General features: G+C 30.3%; 1 long non-coding RNA gene across 7 annotated transcripts; it reads right to left on the reverse strand.

The window, feature by feature from the left end:
• Positions 1–7,366: 7,366 nt before the first annotated feature.
• Positions 7,367–11,128, reverse strand: LOC122590612. Of its 7 annotated transcripts, none has more exons than XR_006322558.1 (10): positions 10,521–11,127; positions 10,308–10,433; positions 10,005–10,215; positions 9,513–9,575; positions 9,189–9,251; positions 8,910–8,963; positions 8,349–8,417; positions 8,074–8,245; positions 7,839–7,931; positions 7,367–7,743 (listed from the first exon to the last, which is right to left on the reverse strand). It is a non-coding gene; the product is annotated as an uncharacterized LOC122590612 (long non-coding RNA). The 7 variants fall into 7 exon arrangements; XR_006322554.1 differs by having other exon boundaries at positions 8,074–8,270; XR_006322557.1 differs by having other exon boundaries at positions 8,074–8,195; positions 10,521–11,126.
• Positions 11,129–12,353: the final 1,225 nt, after the last annotated feature.

Raw genomic sequence — 12,353 nt, forward strand, 5'->3', positions numbered from 1 at the left:
GTAATTGGTTTTATGATACGAAGTAAATAATGTTACCAAGTTTGACACACTGTAATTGAAAAACCTCGAAATAAAGCCACATGTTACTTTATCCTTGTGAAAGGAATGATCTGCTATTACATACAAATATATTTCCTTTAAGAAGATTTGTGATAAAATAATTAGGCATCTTTTAACACAACTATAGCACAAAAGGAAAAAAATAAAAACCAAAGCAAACCAAAAGCTGACTCAAACTGAACTAGAAAACCAACAAACGGAACCAAACCAAAACCGAATCCAACAGTTTCTGGTTTTTAAAAACCGAATGTTTCGGTTCAAGTTTCGGTTTTAGGTCAAAACCGACTCAAGCTCACCCCTAATTGTTTCGTATATAATTATCAGGTTAACTTTGTAAATTAGAGCATAAGTTCTATCTACGAATCTGGGTTATTTTATTTGAAATAGAATGTCAACACCAATCTTTGATACTCGTTTACATAGCAGTAAATAGAAAATGAAATTCTTATTTAGAAAAAAAACTATTTATCGGTACAGATTGAAAGGATATCAAAAATAATATATTATGTCAACGCAAAACAACTCTAATTAATCCAAGGCAACACAACAGCCTTCCTTGTATGGAAATCGATAATTTTAACATATCATTCGCATAAATAAGATACTTTTCATTACAAGATGTCCAATCACTATGCATATCATAAATTCATACATCACAAAATAAAAATAAAAATAAGAAAAAGAAACACATTAATCTATCCTCTACATGTAAACCATCTAAAAAGGAAAAACATCTTTGGGTTTGCATCAAATTGCTTCTATATAAACTTTTGGTCCTCACACTTCATGCTTTTCCGAATCATGCCATCAATTTCTATGTCATATATACCTTTTTTGCTTTTCTTCTTATTTGGTATACAAAGTAAGATATTACTAGTAAAAGTATATTTGACTTAGAAGCTAATGACTTGATTCGGAAAAAAATGAAGTTTGAGGACCAAAAAGTCTATAAAGAAACAATCTTATGCAAGTCGAAGATATTCTTCCTCTTAAGCTAAGAGAAATATCACATTAGTTAAAGTGTACATTTATATAGGAATCATAATAGCTACCTTGTACCTCTAAAACCAAGAAAGCTGGAAAAAGAAAGAGATAGGCAAAAAGTAGATACTAGATCCCCCGAACATTTTAATTGTCCTATTTTGACTGATAAAGTCTTTTTTTCCGACTTTGACCGTAATTATTCTTGTTTGTGATATATATTAAAGAATAAACGAGAGCCAACTTTTCGATAACATTCTTTTACAGTTGTACCTATCAAGAGATAAGTGTTTCATATGTCAACTAAAGGTTAGAGAATACAAAAGGCGAATAACCACATAAGAAAATTTAAAGATCGACTAATGTAAATGCATAATGCATAAAGAAGGTAGTTATATAGAGTAATTGGGGTTGGATTGAAGATCATGAAAAGAATAAATCAACACGGAAAAAAAGAAGAATTTTGCCATTATGGTTTGAGAAACGTGAATACTTTCACATGCTTTTACGCCCTTATAGAATGATTAAACAATGGAAAGTATTTGAATTTTGAGCATGTGCTAAAAAATGTGACCCTATTCACATGATTTACACACTTCTAAATGTAACAATACTTTAATTTGATATTAAAGTACACAACAAGTGAACAAACATACACCTCCATATATCTCCTATTTCACACACACTATATTACAACAAATTGTGAAGTTGATAAACAATAACACTAAAGCATAAACTTATCTTGACATTTACAATAGTTAACATAACAAAATAAAAGAAATTCAAATAATACCGTATATATCACATATTAATGGTAAGACTAGTATTTTTCATTTATCAAATACTAATTATTATATTGATAATTATAATCATATACATATCAACCCTATTTCAACCTTAAGTTTGTACGGGATTTAATTTTAATATGAGATATGTTTTTGTTATTAATTTTTTTTAATAATTTTGTGTCTATAAAGTGTTTATTTAATTTAATATATTAATTGTAAAAAAAAAATGAAAATGACACATAAGATGAAGTCTTAGGTGTCAAAGTTTTAACATAAGTTTAGTTTTGAATAGGTCTTTAGAAGAATAAGATTCTTACTCTTTTAATATATATATATATATATATATAATTATTAAAACAGTAGTTAACCTAGCCTTTTAAAGGCCTCTTCAAATTTAAAGCTATTTTTAAAATTTGTCACATAGGTTTTTATCCTATGTGACATCTTATAATTTTTGACAATATTTATCTCTGTTTTATATATGTCTTTTACAAAATTCAAAAGCAAAGAAAAAAAAAACCATATAAACTTAAAATATACTTTTAAAACTAGAAAATATTTAACTTTTAAAATAGTTATATTATATCCTACGTATTATAAACTCTAACCATATATCACATTTATCATTTCATATATTAATTTAGTTTTTTTATTATTTTTTTCTTGGTGACCATGTAAAAACAATTTTTTTAATTTAATATAAGGTTTTTTTAAAAATTTTTTATAAACATGGAGGACTTTTCTCTTTAATTTTTATATATGTTCTTATTATTATGATTAATGTTCATCAAGTTAGTTGGTAAAAACCTCCATAATGCCCAATGAACATTTTGAAAATATTCAATTGTAAACATCATTTTTTTTTTCATATTTATCTTTAATAACATTTTGATAGTGATATATTATACCTATATTTAACATTGTTTTATTTATATTCACATGCTTATGAATTTAATAAGAACAATCACATTGAACTAATTAAACAAAATATTTGATATTGTGTATGTCTACGTCAAAATATTTAAATCAACACTAATTGAACAGTAACTTATAATGATACGCGCATCGCGCGGGGTAAAAGACCTAGTATATATATATATATAAGTTTTTGTCATTTTATTGATAAGTTTTGTTCATGATCTACATAGTTTTTAAATTATGATATAATTATAAAATAATGAAATCCGCTTCATATTCATCATTATAAAGTCAACATAAAGTGATAAACTAACCTTTTGACGCAGCGAGAATAAAGGATAAATAATTGGACTTGTTGATTATAAGAATACTCAGGAACAACTCTTCTAACTATTGTTGATTCAAAAAAGAATACCGATAATTAGGCAATTTCACACACACTAACACACACTTGTGTATAGAGAGGAAAAAAAATAACTCTCATCAAAAAAACTGTTTACTAACAAGACTTACATCATAATTTATAGATGGATAAATGACAATAAAACTGAAATAATTAATAACCTAACTTAAATACATATGAAAGCCAAAGAATCATAGCTAATGAAAATATTAGGAAAAGTAGTTCCACATCACCTTTTAATGGGTTATAGTAGTCGTAAGTCATAACCCATACAAGTGGTTCCCTTCGTCCTATGCACCACTACAGGTAGCTTTATTTGGAGCATAGAGTATCAATAAAGAGAAGAGAAAAAATGGGCCGGTTGAGACATGTAATAATAAAGTTTAAAGTCAGGTCGTGTTTAATTACTTTGTTTATTTTATAATAAAATAGATAACGAAACGGTGATTACAAACACTTATTTAAAAAAAAACTATATTTCTGGTTAGCACTTTGACACTACCTTGATCAACTAATGATTGAAATGAACCGTAACCAAAATAAGCCCATTCGACATGCATATGCATATATAAAACAACAAGGCCATAAGTTAGATGCAAAGTAAGCTTCAATTAACCTCAACTAGTTGTTCGACTGCAAGTTGGTGGAAAGAGTGACACTACATCCCAAGTTAGCGCTTTGCGAAGCCCCGTTGAATAAACAAGATATTAAAGTAAAATAACTTATAATGCGTTCTTCTACGGGTATTGGGTCCTAATCACGTATTTGACGGTGTACGAGGGAGGTAGAGATGTAGACAAGTTTACCGCTACCAAAGGTAAAAAGGTTGCTTCCAAGTTTTACAAAAAAAGACCTCAAACCTAGCTGGACATAAAAAGCAAACCTAGTATAGTGAGTAAATTTATTTACCAAATGAATATAAAAGTAAAGTAACTCCCAATGTCGTCTTTCACGGGTTTTGGGTCCCAATACCGTCTTCGACGGTGTATGGGGGAGGTTGAATGTAGACAGCTTTACCCATACCATAGAGAGACTGCTTCTAGGTTCTACCATAGGTAGAAAAGGACCTCCAGCCTTGCTGGGCATGAGGATCGAACCCATGACCTCTGTTTTCAGAGGCATGAGCTCCAATCACTGATCCAACCCAGTTGGTTATTTTCAAAAATATTTATCATTATGGGTTACCTAACTTGACACTTTATTTGTTAAATTTAAAATTAAAAAAAGGATCCTTAAGCTCTTAATTGATAAGTTTGGTTTTATATAAACGATTGCTTAATGACTGTCAACATAATTGTATATGTATGTATATTATTAGAGATTATATATATTGTTTAAATTTACTTATTTGAAAAGCAAACGTACGTTCATGTGTTATATAATTGTTCACTTTTTTGTTTCAATAAAAGTTTAATTAATTTTGTCTTTCGATTGTTGGTTCACCTTCAATCAACATTGTTAATACAATGTAAGTTGTTTTTGATAATTCGTAATTTTGGAGTGGAAAAAACGTGCTTTATGAATATTGAATCAAGACCCAACAACGCTAAGGTTCCATATATCTCATTTCGTTAATTATTTTGATAAAAAAAATAATAATATGTCTAAAAGTTCAGCCTGTTTATTGAAATTTATTGCTTACTAGTTTAGGAGTCTACAATAGCAGACGAGTTATTATTAAAGGCAAATGATAAATCCTCTTAAACCGCATGTCTTGGTTATGATGTTCCTATTTTCGTATGTTGGTTAATATTTTCAAAATGGTTGCTATTGTATTTGTATTATCGAACTTGTGCTAAGGTATTGTTAGACCACATGCTTGCTACTCTCCACTACTCTCAAACTAGATGGATTCAGTAGACAGGAATATACTCTTATGATATTATCGGTTATCGGCTGACAGGTATGGTTTCTATACACTTTAAACTTTTCGACTTTTACTTTTTGTTAGCCGAAGGTCCTTATGGAACCAGTCTCTCTACCTTTGGGTAGAGGTATTGACTGTCTACACCTTACCTCCCCATACCCCGCGCAAGGATTGGACACTGTTGTTGTTGTTGTTGTTGATAAATCCTCTTAAAAGATTAGTCTAAAAATCTTCCTAAACCGTAAGAAGGTGACATGTGGTATCCATTAATTCTCTTTCATACTCTTACCCCCTGATTTTTCCACATATCATCATCTCATTGTTAGAAGGATTTTTAAGTCATTTAGTTAGTAGGATTATCATTTCTCATTATTAAATTTTCCATGATTAATATAAATTCTTGTAAATTATAATCAGAAATTTGAACACTTAAGTATTCACATGTGAAACAAAAATTTAATTAAAAAATACGTCAACTATATTTTTATCAACTTTTGTCATTGGATGTTTTACTGATAAGTTTTGTTCAGGATCCACATAGTTTTTAAATTATGATATAATGAAAAAAATTCAACTCTTAGGTATTCATAATTGAAATCTAAATTTTGCTAATAGTATATCAAATTCTGACGTTGAACATGTTGAAAAGTTTTTAATAATATGTTGAAAAGTTTTTAATGAACTAAATGGTGGGAAATTTATAACTATTCTCATTCTCATGTTGAATGTTACAAAATGTAATAATTATATTAATTAAGTATTTAGTGGGATTTTTTTTTTTATGAAAGACTAACAGTGTACAATTAGTGATACAAAACAAAAAATGTAAATTATTTCATAAAATATAATTAAGGTTTAATAAAGTAATATAATTGGTTAATAAGTGATAAAAATAAATGTATTTTCAGAATAATAAAAATAAAGTAATATATATTATCTAAACAATGAGACATAAGGCGTAAATAGTACATAACTACTTATTGACACCGCGCGTTGCTGCAGTTACGTCGTATAAAAATGACAACTTAACATCTAGCAATAACATTAAAAATGACAACTTAGCATCTAGCAATAACATTAAAAATATTATAAAGGAATAATAAGTCGTATAAAAACACAAACAATAACTATATTAATGCTTTAAATGTTTCATTAATGTAAGACCTAAGCATGATGAAAATTATTATATATATATGTATAAAAACGGAAGAAAATAATTAAAAACCAAATCTTTAAAAGTAAAACCATAACCGTGTGCAAATTGTATGATAAAAACCTGAGAACCAAAAAATTTAGTGTCAATAAAAATGAGAACGAAATTTTTGGTGGGATACAAGTTAAAAGATGATAATTTTAATTAAAAAAAAAAAACTAAACGTGTAGCAATACAATAAAAATAATGTAAAAGAATATTAAGATGTATAAAAACAATATGAACGTAAGACGTAACGATAATAAAAGTTATTGTATAATAAAAACGTTATATGTATAAAAAGACAAATGAAAATAATCAAAGACCAAATGTTTAAAAGTAAAACCGTAACTGTGTAAATGTTGTTTGATGAATACATGAGAACCTAAAAGTTTAGTGTCACGAAAATGAAAGCGAAAACTTTGATGTGGGGTAAATGTTAAAAAATAGAAATTTTAGGGGATTAAAATGAAATTTGGTTAAAATTTAGGAGGTTAAAACGAAATTTAGTTAAAATTAGTATGTGCTTTAAAAGCTTGTACATTTCACGCATAAAGTACTTATACATTTACATAGGTTTTTAGTATATATATAATTTTAACGCTTTTGAACATTCATACTTCCATAGCACACTACACATATAAGTACAATTAAGAACACCCGGGTCTATGACAAAATGATACAAAAGATGAAAAATAATAAAAAACCATAGCAGCCTTAATTTTATAGGCCATTCCATCTAAATATAACCTGGACCCAACAATGCCCAAAGTTAAATTGTTAATTAGTGTAAACAAAAATACTTTTCTGACATTTTGTTTGGTCACTTTGGTTTCTTAAGACATGTCCCAGAAAACTGATTTGACTATATGTACAAGTCTTAGTAATAAAAGGTAAATAGCTCTGTAATCATATTTAACCTGTCTATAATGTGTAGTTCAAATACTTTGTATCTGTTATTTGTTAAGTGGATAAAAATGTGCTTGTTGGGTCAACTTAACATGACTCTACCAAAGTATAAGAGAAACTACATGTTTCAATCCGCCCATTTTTCCTCTTCTAATAATTTGACAGTATTCAAGTCCAATTCAATTAGTTCGCATATGTTTTCAGTATAAATATTTAGACTAAATGTCACCACACTATTTTATATGTAATTTAGAGTTAACTGGTCAGAGTAGGAGTAATTCATTAAACCGATAGGTAGCACAGAATAAACGGCGCAGAATAACTAATTGATCATAATAGACTAATAGTCATTTACCTCACCACTACATATCTTAGCCTCCTAACAAGCTCCAAAAATTAGATGTTTTGGCAGAAAAAAACTTTAATCAACTCTAACGACCAACCAATCTGCATGTGATCCTACTTTGTGTCGTGCATTAACTACCCGTAAAGTTTGCATACTACACATAATGGGGCCATCATATGTGATCACCAAAAATATTGCTCTATTCACATCCTATGACTACCAATTTGTTCGACCCACACCCACACCATGTCAATCACCAAATCAAGGAAGGTCCAAATGCTGAAAATTGAAATCAGAAACCACATTATTATTCATAATGAAATCGACTTCATACTCATCATTATAAAGTCATCGTAAAAAGATAAGCAACTAACCTTTTAATAGGTTATAGTAGTCGTAACCCACACAAGTGGTTCCGTTCGTCCTACGCACCATCCCGGTATATTTGCCTGGATTAGTCCAGCCATCTACAGGTAGATTTATTTGGAGCATAGAGTATCAATAAAGAGAATCGGCAGGATGAGACATGTAATAATAAAGTTTAAAGTCGGGTTGTGTTTACTTTGTTCAATTTATAGAAAAATAAATAACGAAAGGGATTGCAAAAACCTATTTTAAAAAGCTACAATTTTGGTTGGCGCTTTTGCACTACCCAGTCCAACTAATGCTTGAGATGAAGAGTGACCAAAATCAGCCCATTCAGTATCCATATATAAAACTAGACCATAAATCTGATGCAAAGTAAGCTTCAGTTAATCTCGATTAGTTGTTCGACTGCAAGCTGGTGGAAAGAGTGACAGTATGCCCTGAGGTAGCACTTTGCGAAGCCCTGTTGAGTAAACAAGACAGTGTGGCTCTTAAGAGTAAAACATGTATGTACTAACCTTTTACAGCATTCTTGCTGTACGTTTTCAAGCGAATCAACTCAGCTGTTTTCATGTCTTTCGTCTTACCTGCAGATCCGAGATGACAAAAGTGATAAAGAGAAAATTACAAACACTATTTGGAAGGGTGCCATAACGACAAGACAGTAAGGGGTACCTTGCATAACTCTGACATATCTATGCCATAGTTCTAAAATGACATATTGATAAGATAACACAAAATTAAGTATGCCTATTAAAAGAAGGCATACCACAAGCCTAGGACATTGCATCCAATCTGGCATGAATTCTCAAGGGGGGGGGGGGGGGGGGGGGGGCAATTTACTGCATACATAAATCGTAGATAAAATAAACAAACAACTCAGATATGCTTCCGCAAAGAATCATTCAAAATCAATAAAAAGGAGGAATAATATAAGACTAAGATTCGTGAAAACTGGTAATGGAAGAAAACAAGCAAGTTATCGAGGGAATTCAGGTAAACAATTACTACAGATATAGAGATAGGTTATATTATCACAACGTTAACTATTATGTTTCACGAATGGAAGAGTTAAAAACCTTTCATATATTTGGGTGAAGTTTTCAAGTGGACCTTTATGTCATTTTTAAGACCTGCACAAAAACCACATTGTTAGTGAATAAGGAAACCGGAACATAATTCTCCGGTGCAAACACAAGGTTCATAAAAGGCACATAACGCAATGCAAGATCTTTGATTGACCTTCAAAGTATAAGTAGATACAGCAAATAAGCATAGTGATTCTCTGCTTCCATATATTAAATCTATCCACAAGTTGGTATAGAAAAGAAAAATATAGCATTACATGGAAGACTAACCTCTCAAAGTTTCATATATAGACGTCAAGCGAGACAAGTGAGATATTGACATTGCTTTATTACCTGCATGCAATAGAAGGCAATAAAACTGGAGACACTGAGAAAAAAAGATTGAAATAAAATAGTTCCACTAATTTCAAGAAAAGGTGAAACACAAAGTAAACAAAAACAGCATTATGTATGGGCAAGCAAACAAAAACAGCATTATGTATGGGCAAGGTAGGGCATGGTGAGTGATGAGTTGGGTTGGCTCACAAAACGTTTGATTCCTATCTTTTTTTTTTTTGAGAGTATAGAAGCTAGATGAATACATGGAAGATGAACCTTTCAAAATTCTGGGGATTAATTTCAGGCGAGACAAGCGAGATATTGCCATGGCTTTCTTACCTGCATGCAAGATAAGGCATTAAAGCAGGTGCCCCGAGATGGAAGGAAAACTTTGCAATATATGTGGTTTTTCCAAAAGCAGCATACATGAACAGAAGAAAAGCCAAAATGTTACTCGTATTAGTTTATGGTAACGATTAGAGGCTGCAAAATGGACCAATAAAGCACATTATGTCATGGGTACAATTATTAATATAAGTTGGGGTGGCCAAATTTTTTTTCATAATCCACCGATTTTTACATAAATGGTTACCAGCTCTGAGAATTGTTTCAGCATTTTAAAAGAATTGATAATTTATGGGCAACATCCTCTAGTACAAAAGTGTTGCATATTTGCAGTTGCAATGGGAATACAAAAGGGATTAAGGATTCTAAGAAGAATGTGATAACCAAATCAAAAGATGAGAGATACTCTAAATAACCACATACCAACTGGTGTGCGGTTGGTAAGGACAAACTTGGTCAAGGTTTTCTTTCCATAATCACTCTTGCATACAACTTTGGCTTCGTAGACACCAAGGTCCCCTTCTTCAATGGCCTCTATGGTCAGTTAGAAGAAATAAGCCTTGGTAAGTTTGAGGTATTTGCACTCCAACATCTCAATATCATGAAGGTTGTTGTGTTCACTCGTTTTAACATGCTAATTATAAAGATAAATTAGTGTATAAAATAAAACAATGAATGATGAAAACAAAGTCTGAAAAGTTCCAAGCAGGTAGAATTAAACTATACCATCTGACAAACGTTGTTAAAAGCAGCAACGGCAAAGTCACCAACCACACGAGCAAAGGGATGATCGAGCTGAATAGACCTTTTATGTTGCTCAGCTAGCACTTTAGTTAGGTCGACAAGAGGACGCTACCACACAAATGAAATATGTATGTATCACAAACATGTATAAGACCAAATTAAAGAGAGATGTATATATATATGTTCTATACATACAGTCCCCTCATCAATTTGTTTAAACTCCAACCAACTTTTCTGCTCCTCATCTTTTAAGGGAACACCGTGTAATTCCGGGGTTTCTGAAGGATGATTATACACTGAAAAGGAAATCTGACCAAGTCACTAAATATTTATATACATGTCGTGTTGACTCAATATCTATATCTATAATCTCTTAATAACATATTGAAACTCTATTTTAAGTAATTTAAACACTTTTTTCAATATCCCCACATTGCCCCTAATTCACACATTACCTTTAATTCTATATCTCTAAACACACAAACACCATACCATGATCTAACACGCAATAACTTTTTTCTCTTCTTCCTATTTACACACACGCTTATCAATTCCTCCCCCACTGTTTTGTATCATCATTATCACCGTTTAACTGCTGACCAACCCTCGTATATGTAAACAGCATATACACCGCAACCCTGATGATTCATGTTAATCATACCCAAAAAACATAAAATCGCTTAAATTTGTTGGAATAAAAAGCAATATCCAAAATTTGGTTTCTTCTAACATCAAATTAGAAATAAACACCAGCGGAATTATTATATGTGTTTGCATAAACAAATATAAATATAAATTAATTAATAAAGGTGACAAAATTTGATAGTGAATCCAGCTGGCGTAAGTTTGATCTCCTTTCTGAAATTAATATATTATATAAATTTACTCACAACATTAAACAAAACAAACTCACTCGCAGTCTTATATATATATATGTATACGATAGGATATGAGAGAGAGATATAACTTACGAAGCATTATCGCGCCTGTGTATCAAAGAGACGGAAACAATCGACTAATAAAAGTAAATGCAATTTTAATTTGCCGGGGAACAACACATACATACACTCACACATAAGCATGTCCAACAGAAAAAGGAATTAAACCGACTCAAAAGTCAAAACTTTGGGTATTACATTTATTAAAGTCAAAGTCAAAACTTTGGGTATTACATTTCTTTTTATGGATTTTTATATTATAAACAAACAAAAATATCCGTTAATTCTTTATTTTTTATTTAATATATATCGACAATATTTTTACATTCAATCATTTAATACACTTATCGTTTAATAATTAAAAAAATAAACAAGCCTCTAATTAATTCTTGTTGGAGCAATTTTTCATTGGTAAATGTATGTTTTTTTAAAAAACATTATTTAAAAATTTATTAAAAAATGCTAGTAAGAAAATAGCAAGCACAAGACACGATTCAACAAACAAATGAGATAAAAAGGAATAAATTCTAACGATACAATACAAACACGCAACATACGGGCGGGTACTAAAGTCGGAATGAAGATCCCAAGCAACGCCGAATGAATGATTTCTCAGAAAAGAAATTAACCGAACACCCGTTGCATCATAATACAAATTCAAAAGAATATCATTTTTTAATAAAAACTTCTTGGGTCCAAATGCCAAGACATAGATTTTCCCCACATGAGTTTCTTACGAAATTGTAAAAGAATATCACTGGAAAAAACTGTAAAATCAACTCAAAACTTAGTTAATTATTATTGGAGCAAAATCATTACTAGTAATTGTTTAAAAACAAATAAAATAAATTCTTGGGTTTCAATCCCAATGGTAAAGGTTTCCTGTACGAGTTGCTTTTAGAATTTTAGAAGCATGCCGTCGAACATAAAATTCGTCGTTTAAAAAATTAATTGTTAAAATTGTTCTAGACTTATAGACTTGGTAGTATTTGACAGATGAAAAAAAAGTTTCTGCTAGATTTTTGTTATGGAATAAATAATGATACCCGACTCATTTTACAAGTATTATTATTCCGTAATATAAATGTAA

Source organism: Erigeron canadensis, chromosome 3, assembly GCF_010389155.1.
Source record: "Erigeron canadensis isolate Cc75 chromosome 3, C_canadensis_v1, whole genome shotgun sequence".
Classification (NCBI taxonomy): Eukaryota; Viridiplantae; Streptophyta; class Magnoliopsida; order Asterales; family Asteraceae; genus Erigeron; species Erigeron canadensis.